A 12,269-nucleotide genomic window follows, 5' to 3' on the forward strand; every position below is an offset into this window, starting at 1 on the left:
GCAAAGGACACTCACATTACCTAGGTGTTGGGGCCAGAGGTATGTCACAATGTCACCTGTTGGCAAGTACCAAGTAAGAGAGGAGAGTAACATCAAATAGATGAGGGGTCCAGAAATATGTCACAATTCCCCTTGTAGGCAGAATCTAGGCAGGAGACTCACATAACCTGGGTTTTAGACCTAGAAATACGTCACAAGATGCAATGTGGGCAATGCCAAGGCAGAAGAATAAAAAACATACACTCTAGGTGCTAGGTGCAGAAATATGTCGCAATTTCATGTGACATTCCTGGACCTAACACCTAGGGTATATGTCTTTATTGTGACATCCTTATTCAGGTGCTTGACAGACATCTATGTCACAATTAGAGCTGCAATCAGAGCTGACCCATTTTCCTAAGCCTAGCTAAGAGACAGTATCTTTCATATTGGCTGGATGAAGTTATGAGAGTCATTGTGACTGCAAACTGAATTAAGATATATGTGACAATCCCACAATCGGGTAAGAAGGGAGTGAGCTGGAGAATCACATCACCTGGGTGCTGTGCCAGAGATATTTACAACCTTCTCTGAGGGCAGTGACCAGGCAGGAGAGTCACATCACGTTGTTGCTGGGCTGGAAGCATGTCATAATTTGTTCTGAGAGTAAGAACCAGGCAAGAGAGTCACAGTACCTGTGTTTTCAACCAGCGGTACATTATAATCCCCTCCTGAAAGCAGGACTAAGGCAGCAGCGTCCTTTCACCTGGTTGCTGAGCCTAATGATGTGTCACAATGTCTTCTGTGGCTAGGTCCAATCAGCAAATGCACATTACCTAGTGCTGGCTCTAGTGATGTGTCACAATACTTTTTATTGGGATGGTCCAGGCAGAAGAGGAAATCTGAAACACCTAGGGGATGAACAAAAAGTCACATCTCAATAACCTTGTGGGCAGGACCCATACAGGAGAGTCACATCACCTAGCTGCTGGGTTCAGTGATATGTCACAATCCCTTCTGTGGGCTGGGCCCAAACAAGAAGAGTCAAATCCCTTGGGCGCTGGGAAGAGGCACATTTCACACCTGCAGGGAAGTCCAAGAATGAGATTAAAAATTCCACACATGTCCAAGTTCTAGGTATGAGAGTCAATGCCTCCTGTACGTTGCTTCTATATAGATGAGCGACAATCTCTACAATGGACTGAATCCACTCATGAGAGCCTCAATTTTTTCTGTGTACTGTGTTCCCTTATTACAATCACAGTCTCACAGGTGTGCTAGATTTTTGTCTGAGAGACACCAATCAATATGTGGACCAGATCCACTTATGAGAGTCAATTTTCCAACTTTTGACTGTCTCCAGGTATGAGATTCAGAATTTCAACAGTGGGCTGTGAAAGGATGATCATCTTTACTGTTTGCTGTGTGTGTGCAAGACTGTCACAATCTTACATTTGTTCAGGGCCATGTTAAGACATGTTCTGTATCACCCAAGGGCTTTATATGGTATGCACGGGAGTCACAATTTCCTCTAAATCCTTTGTGCTGGTATGGACCCGTGATAGTGTCTGTAGCTTTAAGCCCAGGTATGACAGTCAACATCTTTCTAACTGGCTGGGCCCAGATAGGAGAGTTTTCACCTGCCAGAGCTGGGTTTAGAAATGAGTCACCATCGAGGCGATGAGCCGAGGGACTAGGCAGAGCAGTGGAACCGCCGCCAGGTCGCTGTAGGTCCACGCCGCCAGTCGCGCTGCCAGCCCGCTCAGCGTCCGCCGCCGCCATGGGAGTGCAGGTAAAAACCATCTCCCCAGCAGACTGGCGCACCTTCCCGAAGCGCGGCCAGACTTGCGTGGTGCACTACACCGGGACGCTTGAAGATGGAAAGAAATTTGATTCCTCCCGGGACAGAAACAAGCCCTTTAAGTTTATGCTAGGCAAGCAGGCGGTGATCTGAGGCTGGGAAGAAGGGGTCGCCCAGATGAGTGTGGGTCAGAGAGCCAAAGTGACTATGTCTCCAGATTATGCCTATGGTGCCACTGGGCACCCAGGCATCATCCCACCACATGCCACTCTCGTCTTCGATGTGGAGCTTCTAAAACGGGAATGACAGGAATGGCTTCCTCCCTTAGCTCCCTGTTCTTGGATCTGCCATGGAGGGATCTGGTGCCTCCAGACGTGTGCACATGAATCCATATGGAGATTTTCCTGATGTTCCACTCCGCTCTGTATAGACATCTGCCCGGACTGAATGTGTTCTGTCACTCAGCTTTGCTTCTGACACCTCCGTTTCCTCTTCCCCTTTCTCCTCGTATGTGTGTTTACCTAAACCATATGCCATAAACCTCAAGTTATTCATTTTATTTTGTTTTCATTTTATGGTGAAGATTCACTTTCAGTCTTTTGGATATAGGTTTCCAGTTAAGTACCTGGTTAAGTATTAACAGCACAAGTGATAGGTTAACGTTAGAATAGGAATTGGTGTTGGGGGGGTTGCAAGAATATTTTATTTTAATTTTTTGGATGAAATTTTTATGTATTATATATCAAACATTTTTGCTGCTGCTCTGCAAAGCTATAGCAGATTTGAGGTGCTGTTGAGGACTGAATTATTCTCCAAGTTGAGAGATGTCCTTGGGTTAAATTAAAAGCCCTACCTAAAACTGAGGTGGGGATGGGGAGAGCCTTTGCCTCCCACCCCACCCTCCCCTTAAACCCTCTGCCTTTGAAAGCAGATCATGTTCACTGATCATGACAAATCGTTGAACGTTCTCTTCAGAAAATGATGCTGGTCATCGCAGCTGCAGCATCTCCTGTTTTTTGATGCTTGGCTCCCTCTACTGATCTCAGAGTTTCCTGGCTTTTCCTCCCTCAGCCCCTTCTCACCCCTTTGCTGTCCTGTGTAGTGATTTGGTGAGAGAAATCATTGCTGCCCCCTCCCCCCAGCACCATCTATGGGTCTCAAGTTTTATTATTGCAATAAAAGTGCTTTATGCCGGCTTTTCTCAAAAAAAAAAAAAAAAAAAAAAAAAAAAAAAAAAAAGAAGAAAGAAATGAGTCACCATCACAACTCTGAACAGAAATTTACAAATGAAGGTCACAATTTTCACTGTGGACTGCATCCATGTGTGAGATTAAGTGGGCTTTGTCCATGTGTGAGGGTGACAATCCTAATGGTTGTCAGGGTGAGCACATAAGAAACAGTCTCATCTGCACGCTGGGCCTACCACCCAAGAGCTTTATACAATATGCGAGAGAGCGGTAACCTTTTATAACCTTCGTACAGAAAGGAAACCCAGGATCTTACCCATTTTTCTACACCTAGCTATGAGAGAGAGTATTTGTCCCCTTGGCTGGTTCAAAATGTTAGAGTCATTATTGCACTTGTGCACTGGGCTATATATAAAATCCTACCTATATGTGGGGAGCAAACAGAAGAGTCACATCACCTAAATGCTGAGCCAGAGATATGTGACATTCTTTGCTGAAAAGAAGGGGCCAGGCAAAAGAGACACATCACCTGGGTTCTCAGCCAGTGATATGTTACAATTTCCTACTGAAAGCAGGGCACAGCCAACAGCAACACATCACCAGGATTTAGGGCTCAGTGTTATGTCACACTGTGACCTTTGGGTAATACCCAGGCATGAAAGACACATCACCTGGTTTCTGGGTTCCATGATATGTAGTAACCTTTCCTACAAACAGCATGAAAGCAGAGGAGGAGAGTCACATCTCTTAGGTGATGGATGCAAAAATATGTCACAAGGCCTCTGGTGGGCATAGCCCAGGCAGGAGTCTCTCATTCAGTATAAGTTGGGATCAGTATTAGGTCACAATATTCAACATATGCAGGGCCCAGGCAAAAGAGAAGAGTTACATTACCTAGGTGCTCAATCCAGTGATATGTTACAATAACCTCTTTTTTCCTTTTCTTTCTTCGTCTTCTTCTTTTTTTTTTTTTTTGGCAGAGCCCAGGCAGAAGAGAAGAGTCATATCATCTAGGTGATGAATAAAAAGATATGTCATTATTCCCCTGTGGGCAGTGGTTGTGTAGATAATTCACCTTGTATGTGTTGGACTCAGCAATATATCACAATGCCTGCAGCGCTTTGGAAGGAGAGGAGAGTCCTATCACTTAGGTGCTAGGCCCAGCAATACATCCCAATCACTTCTTTGGCAAAGCCCAAGCGGTATAAAAGAGTCACATCACGTGAGTTCTGGGTATAGCAATGTGTCAAAACACCCCCCGAGAGGAGGACCAAGGAAAGAGAGTCACTTTGGTGAGAATATCAGAGATATGGGACAATTCCATTTTTGGGTATTCACAAAAAAGAAGAAAGTCCCATTACCTAGGAGCTGGGCTATGCTCTATGACACAATCACCCTAGTGGGCAGGTCCATTAAAGAGAAGACTGTCACATCACATAGGTGCTGGGCAACGTGATATGTCATAATCCCCATGGTGATAGGCCCAGAGACATCTCACAATGACCTCTTTAGGGAGAGATCAGGCAGAAGAATTACATCATTTGTGTGCTGGGCCTAGTGATAAGTCACTCTCATTTCTGTGGACATGGCCCAGGCAGAAGAGCAAAGTCACATTACCTAGGTGCTGGGCCAAGAGATGTCACAATCTTTTACGTGAGCAAAACCAAGGCAAAAGAGAAGAGTAACATCAGATAGTAGGTGTTACCAGAGATATGTCACAATGCCCCCTGTATGAGAGAACCAGGCAGTCAAAACACATCACTTGGTTGCTTAACCTAGTGATATGTTATAATCTTTCCTGTGGGCATGATGCAGGCAGAAGAGGAGAGTCATATCTCCTATGGGGTGGATGTAGAGATATGTCACAAGGTCTCCTATGGGCAGGGTCCGGACAGAAGCCTTCCATCCACTAGGGTTTGGGTCCAGTGATATGTCACAATACCCAAATTATGCAGGGCCCAGGCAAAAAAAGAGAGTCACGTCAGCTAGGTACTAGGTCCAATGATATATCACAATTTTCGATTTTGGCAGGGCCCAGGCAGAAAGCAAGGTTATATCGCCAAGGTGATGAATAAAAATACATGTCATAGTTATGTGGACATGACCCATGCAGGAGAGTCACATCACCTAGGTGTTGGACCCAGAAATATGTCACAATATATAATGTATACAGGGCCAAGGCATGAGACGATAGTAACTTCACTTATTTGTTGAGCCAAACTATACAATCGTTTTTGGGCAAGGCCCAAGTAGTAGAGGAGAGTCACATCACCTCGGTGTTGGGTCCAGCAATGTGTCACAATACCTGCTGAGGGGAGGGTACAGGCAAGAGAGCCATGTCACTTAGGTGAGGGGCCCAGAGATATCTCACAATACCCTCCGTGGGTAGAACTCAGGAAAAAGAAGAGAGTCACATAATCTAGAAACTGGGCCCCGCCATATGTTACAGTCACCCCAGAGGACAGGTCACAGGCATGAGGGTAGAGTTTCATCACATAGGTGCTGGGCCAAGCCATTTGCCACAACCTTCACTGTGGACAGGTCCCAGGAAAAAGAGGAGAGTCACATCATTTAGGTAACAAAACCTGAGTTATGTCACAGTTACTTGTTTGGGCAGAGGTCAGAAAGAATTATCACACAACATGTGTGCTGGACTAAGCAATACATCACTCTCTCTATTTTAGGCATGGCCCAGGCAGGAGAGAAGAGCCATATCACCTAAGCTCTGGATTCACGGTTATGTCCCAATTTCTTTTTTGGGCAATGCTCAGGTAAGAGAGCAGAGTCACATCAAGTGGTTGATGGGCCCAGAGATATATCACATTGCCCCCTGTGGACAGGCACTAGGCAGGAAACTCACATCACCTTGGTAGTAGGACGAGCAATATATCACAATACATTTTGAGAGCAGAGCTAAAAAGGTAACACCATCTTGGTGTTGACTGCAGAAATATCTTACACTTTTATTTTTTTGTGGGCAGAACCTATAAAGAAGGGAAAAGTTGACCGGGCACGGTGGTTCATGCCTATAATTCTAATGCTTTGGGAGGCTGAGGTGGACAGACCACCTAAGGTCAGGAGTTTAAGACCAGCCTGGCCAACATGGGGAAGCCCTGTCCCTACTAAAAATACAAAAATTACCCGGGCATCCTGGTGGGTGCATGTAATCCCAGCTACTCGGGAGGCTGAGGCAGGAGGATCACCTGAACTTGTGAGGCGGAGGCTGCAGTGAGCTGAGATTGCACCACTGTACTCCAGCCTGGGTGACACAGCATGACTGTGTCTCAGAAGAAAAAAAAGAAAGAGAAAAGTCACATAAGCTAGGCGCTGGGCCCAGTTATATGTCACTGTCACCCCTTTGAGAAGGGAACAGTCAAGAGAAGAGAGTCACATCACCTCTGTGGTGGACACAGAGATACTTCACAATGCTCTCTGTAGGCAGGGCCAGAACACAAGGATAACATAACTGGGGTGTTAGACCAAGGAACATGTCACAATGGCCAATATGGGCAAGACACAGTCAAGAGAGTCACATAACCTGGGTGTGGGACTCAGTTATATGTCAAAATGCCTCCTGTGGGCAGCGACAAAGCAGGAGAGGAGATTCACATCACCTGGATGTAAGACCCAGTGATATGTTCCAATTCCCCTGTGATCAGTGGTAAAGCATCACCTAGGGGCCGAGTCCAGTGATGTGTCACAATTCCATCTAGGCTGAGCCCAGGACGATGTGTCAAATCACAAAGGTTCTGTGAAGGTGCATATGTCAAAATCACACCTGCAGGAAGGTCCAGTAATGAAATTAACAATCTAGCACATGTCCTGGTTCTAGGTATGAGAGTCAACACCTGGGTGTTAGATCCAACTAGATGAGTTACAGTCTCAACAATTGACTTGATCCATGTGTGAGATCCTAGTTTCTATTTGCATTACTATTAATACCAGTACCTATTAATTCTTCCACATTCTACATCTTTGTTCTGTATGAATGTGCATACAAATTTTGATACATATACAAGATTATATGAGTATTTCTATGTAAATACATACACTAAAATTGTACCTCAAAAAACAGTTTTCAATCCTTTAGCATATCCTAAGGGTGCAGATATAGAATTATTTCCCTTCTCTGGCTCAATAGTGTGTCAGAATGGAACGTACAATGTTTTTTGTATAGACAAACAAAGCTTCACTTTCGGGCAAGGACTGAAAAACAAGCTGATAGTAAAGCCATGTAACACTTTCTGTCCAGGTTAGCATTTCTGGACCTTGCTTTTCTTCTCAGTGTATGCATGAGCTATTCTCATCCACTACTGGGGGCCCGTCTTGATTAAATCTACAATTGCTGTTTAGAGAACTGGCTGATTAAATCCACCTGGGCTCATCTGATTGACTGACTGAAATCACCTGGCCTGAGATTATTGACCAATTAAAATCATCTGGGCTCAAATAGTTGCTGACTGGAGCTAAATTGAAATCACCTGGACTTAAATAAGTGGATGATTTTAATCTCCTGGGATCAGCTAATTGACTGTAATTACCTGGTTTGAGTTAACTGGCTGATTGAAATCAAAAGTGCTGACCTAATTGGCTGATTGAAATCACATTCTGACTGATTGCATTTACCTGATCTAAGCAAATTGGCTGATTAGAATTACCTAGACCAAGCTAATTGGCTAACTGGAATAAACTGGGCTAAGCTAATTGGCTGATAGAAATCATCATGGCTGAGTAAACGGGCTGATTGTATTCACCTCCCCTGAGGAGAATAAGTAGGGAAATGACCTCTGACTTACTTTAATTTTTTTACAAGACATACTCATAAATGTACATTACATACAGATATTTATATATCTGTATGTGTTTGCATATGCTTATCTATCTACATATACCTGTTAATAAATCTTCAAGTTAAAGTGTGCAAAGGAATCTGAAATTTGCTTTCAATATTGCAGTCTATCTTGAATTTACAGACCTTGACTTTTCTACCCCTAGTCAATAAGTCACTTCTTCAGGCAACCAAACCAATTACAAAATTGTGTTCCAATGTCACAAGTTCAAAAACAAAGAGCTCCTGAAATGATGTAAGCTTTAAATGGAATTAGTCAGCATTTTCAATTTTGGTTTGGGCCTTTAATTTAAAGCTAGTTTATCTCCGTTCCTGTGTTAATCAGAATGAAAGGAAACATTTTTGACTTGGCATTGAATAACACTTGTGGTTTTAGTAAATTTCTTGCTCATGGGTTGGAACAACAAAAAAAATACTTTTTTTTTTTTTCTATGGAGTTTCAGTCTGTTGCCCAGGCTGGAGTGCAGTGGCAGGATCTCGGCTCACTGTAACCTCTGATATCTGGGTTCAAGTGATTCTTTTGCCTCAGCCTACTGAGTGACTGGGATTACAGGTGCCCACCACCATGCCCAGCTAATTTTTGTATTTTTGGTAGAGATGAGGTTTTACCATGTTGACCAGGCTGGTCTCAAACTCCTGACCTCAAGTGATTCACCTGTCTTGGCCTCCCAAAGTGCTGGAATTACAGGTGTGAGCCACCACACCTAGTCCAAAAATATTTTATTTAAACATGATAGGTGCAGCTAAATTCATATCAGAGTGTTCTTCCATTTGTGTACTCTTGTGGCTATACTTTAGAGAACAGATAAGATTTTACATGTATGGAAATTTATTTTTACATTACTATCAGTAAAAATACCTATCAACACTTTGAAATTCTATATCTTTATTCTGTACAAATATTGAAATAATGATAGATAGACCTGGATATAAATACACTGTTATGCTCAGGGTCAGGTTACATCCCCAACTGAGAGCCAAGGGGAGTGGGTGGATGTGGGGCAGGGAGCTGGAGGAACACTCGAGAGACAGCAGGTAACTGAGACATGGCTTTATTCAGCAGCCCCTTCACAGGGTCAGTGTTACATTTACACACTACACAAACTATAGTGGCTGACAGTCAGCTGGGGAGCTTCTCTATGTTGTGTCTACATGGCTATGATTATGTAAGACATGGGACTGTGCACCTGCGCCACAACCCGATGAGTCATCCAGGCTGTTTACCTTAGCCTAAGCCTGCTGCCCTATGCCTGCCGGGCTGCAGCATAGCCATTTTTCTTACACTCCACCCCTTAGGCCAAGGGGATCCTCTTAGTGGTGATCCATACACATACGGCAGCACCCCGAACCCATAGGCCACAGCAACAATACAGAAAGCAATGAGCTACTGCTAATATTCCTGCTACGCTACCTATGATTATGAGCCCAACATAGGCCAGAGCCCAGAGACACCCACTATCTCTGCAGGGGTCATCAGTAAGGTGCTCAATTGCCTTAATCTCCTGTGACACCCCTTGTAAAGCTGCCATTATGTTCCAGTGGTTGTCAGGGATAAATGTACAACATTGTGTCCCTACAAGGGCACAGGCGCCACCTTGGGCAGCTGTGACTACGTCTAAGGCCTTCTGGTTTTGCAGCACCACCTTCGTGATCTGATCAACTTCATCAATTAACAAAAAGAGAGCAATTCAGGTGAATCTCGGGGCCTGAGCTGTATTCTCCGCAAAGGCTGCAACCTGCTTTTCTATAGTAATGCCACCTGCTCCAGGGATAGTTGTTGCTAAGGAATAGAACCACCAGGGGGCCCAGCGCACTCACCAAAAGCAGGAATGCAGTGCCTCCCAGTTATGTGGACGACTAGACAATGTGGGAAGAGCAGTGGCAGGCACATAGGGCCTCCCGCAGGTAGAGCGTCCAGTTCAACTTACTGGCAGATATGGCCACCCTGTGTCCCCACACAACCATAAACTCCCAGGGGGCACAAAGTCCATGGGGGCCCAGCCTTGGTAACGGTGCTTGTTCCACCACACCCTTAATGTGGTGACATGTGTTATGTTTGCACAAATCTCAGCAGACAACCATCCCACAGTGACTTTACCCTAGTACTGCTCTGTGCATTGTGGTATCTGCAATGGGGGCACCACATGTTCTCCCATAAACCAGCCCCATCCATTACGGATGCTATGAATCAGACAGGGGAGAGACTGGCAATGGGATTTGTGACGCCCCCTGTCCAAATTCTGCTGTGTTGCATCCCACAAGTTGTCTATGGGACCATAAGTCTCTAGCCATGTCTGGTTCTGCACCGAAGCTAGATGCATGTGCCAGGGCAAGCCATCCACAGCCGCTGCTGGAAGAGCAGTGCAGATCCAACTGTTGGAGACGTTGGTCCCCTCGGTGTGGGTGTGGGCCCAGTTCATGATGCTGTTGGAGCTTGCCAATCTACAGCTCAAACAACAAAGCAGGCACAGGCACTAACAGGGGCAAATCACATTCCTTAGGCAAAATACAGGCCAACTTTTTATCTCTGGATAACGATGCAGTCACCAAGGGCTTCTGCCCTGGGTGATGGTACCACATCTTGTCTGCTCTCCATGGTTCTTTTGGGTCCTCTACCTGTGCCAGAGTTACAAGGGAGCTCATGATAGGCCACATAGACAGTATATATGTCTCCCAGATGAATGTCCCTTCCCTGGCCATTCACCTATGAATGGTCAATCGTGGAGGCCACACATTAATCACCCAAGGAGTAACATATTAGTCACACTGCAGACCCTCCCTCCAGGGGGCAGCAATAGCCAATCATCTGCCATGATGGGCTTGGAGGGTCCGTGGCTAACACCAGGGTTTTGTTCATTTGTTTGTTTCCCTACCTTTAGGGGCACCGGGGGAGGCAATAACAGATTGCTATTTATCTCTGTATTTAGTTGGAGAAGGTCATCCTTCCTTTTATAGATTTGGCCACATAGCCTGGCCCTACATGGTTTGGTAACTAACTAGCTAATTCTGTAACTTTTAACAGAATTTAACCACAAAGTGAAGCCTTAGTAAACTGCCCAGCTATTGCTGCAGATTGTCATAGGTGTAACCTCCTTGGTGATCACTATTTACACTGTCCTGAGTTTAACTTATTAGCTACTTTGCCCACACTTGGTATTAAACCATACAGTGTCAGTACTAGGTTGGACTGCACCAGTAATCCAGGCAGCAGTAACACCTCAGTTAGACTTAGCTGTGTACCACGCCCTATGAGAAATGGGGGATGCCCTTCCTAATGGTGAAGGCCCAAGATCTAGGGGTACCTCAGGCCCCATGGCCTTATGTTGCATTAGGACTCCAGATCCCAAGACTTCTTGAAACTCTGCTGCAAAGGGACTTGTACTCAGCGCACTCTGCTGCTCCAACTAGGCACCCCACTTCGCTGAAGTGGATGTTTGTGCTATCTGAGTCCGGCGGGTCATTACCCATGAATTCACTCATCCTGCTTTTGGGTAAGTCGTCGGTATGACGATTGTAACCCATCTTGCCATGCTCTTATGAGCCTGAAGGGCAGCATAGGCAGTTGCTAACTGCTTCATTAATAAATAGTGCAGCTCAGCTCCCTTCCATAACTAGGGCCAAAAGCCTATTGGCATACTTACATGCTCTGTGCTGCTATAGGCCCCAACTTATACTGTCTGTGGTTACATGTACGTTTAGTTAAAATGGGCACCTCTGACTATTGAGGACTTGCGTCTGCTCAATAGCCTGCTTGACTACTAGAAAAGTCTGTCTCGGCCACATCATCCCAGTTCCCAGGCAAGAGAGGCATTGCCACTCCTAAACCTGCAAGAAAATCAGAGGTTAACGTAACATTATAAACAAGATTATGGCACTTGGTGGTGATATACAATAGCCCTGCAGCAACACTGTGAAAGTCCACTGACACCTCCAATGAAAGCAAACTATTCCTGGCTCTCTGGATTGATGTTAATTGAGAAGAAAGCATTAGTCAAATCCACCATAGAGTGGCAGCATCCAGTTCCATTGTCAAGTGGACTATCAAGTCCGCGATGGAAGGTACAGCTGCACGCAGAGGTGGTGTTACTTTATTAAGTTTCCGATAATTCACTGTCATCACCAAGTCCCATCAGGCTTTCTGACTGGCCATAGTAGGGAATTGTAGGGGATATGGGTTACATGCATTATTTGCACCTTCTCTAACTTCTTAATAGTCTCAGTTTTCTCTATATGCCCCCCCTGCTCCCGACAAATGGTATTGACAAGTGGAGGTAACTCACCAGGGTTTTGGCAGAACTTGGGGCTGGTTATGTATATGTCCACACAGTCCCAGCTTTACTTGGAGTCTGAATTCTCTGGCCATGGTGTGGAAGTCCAGACCACGCAAAATGTCCACCCCCAGAATATATTCAGATATGGGAGAAATGTACACAGTGTACAGGCGGGGAGCCAA

General features: G+C 45.1%; 1 pseudogene; it reads left to right on the top strand.

The window, feature by feature from the left end:
* Positions 1-1,042: 1,042 nt before the first annotated feature.
* LOC112428957 (peptidyl-prolyl cis-trans isomerase FKBP1A pseudogene) lies at positions 1,043-2,489 on the top strand (annotated as a pseudogene).
* The last annotated feature ends 9,780 nt before the right edge of the window (positions 2,490-12,269 follow it).

This window comes from Macaca nemestrina, chromosome 20 (genome assembly GCF_043159975.1).
Source record: "Macaca nemestrina isolate mMacNem1 chromosome 20, mMacNem.hap1, whole genome shotgun sequence".
In the NCBI taxonomy this organism is placed as follows: Eukaryota; Metazoa; Chordata; class Mammalia; order Primates; family Cercopithecidae; genus Macaca; species Macaca nemestrina.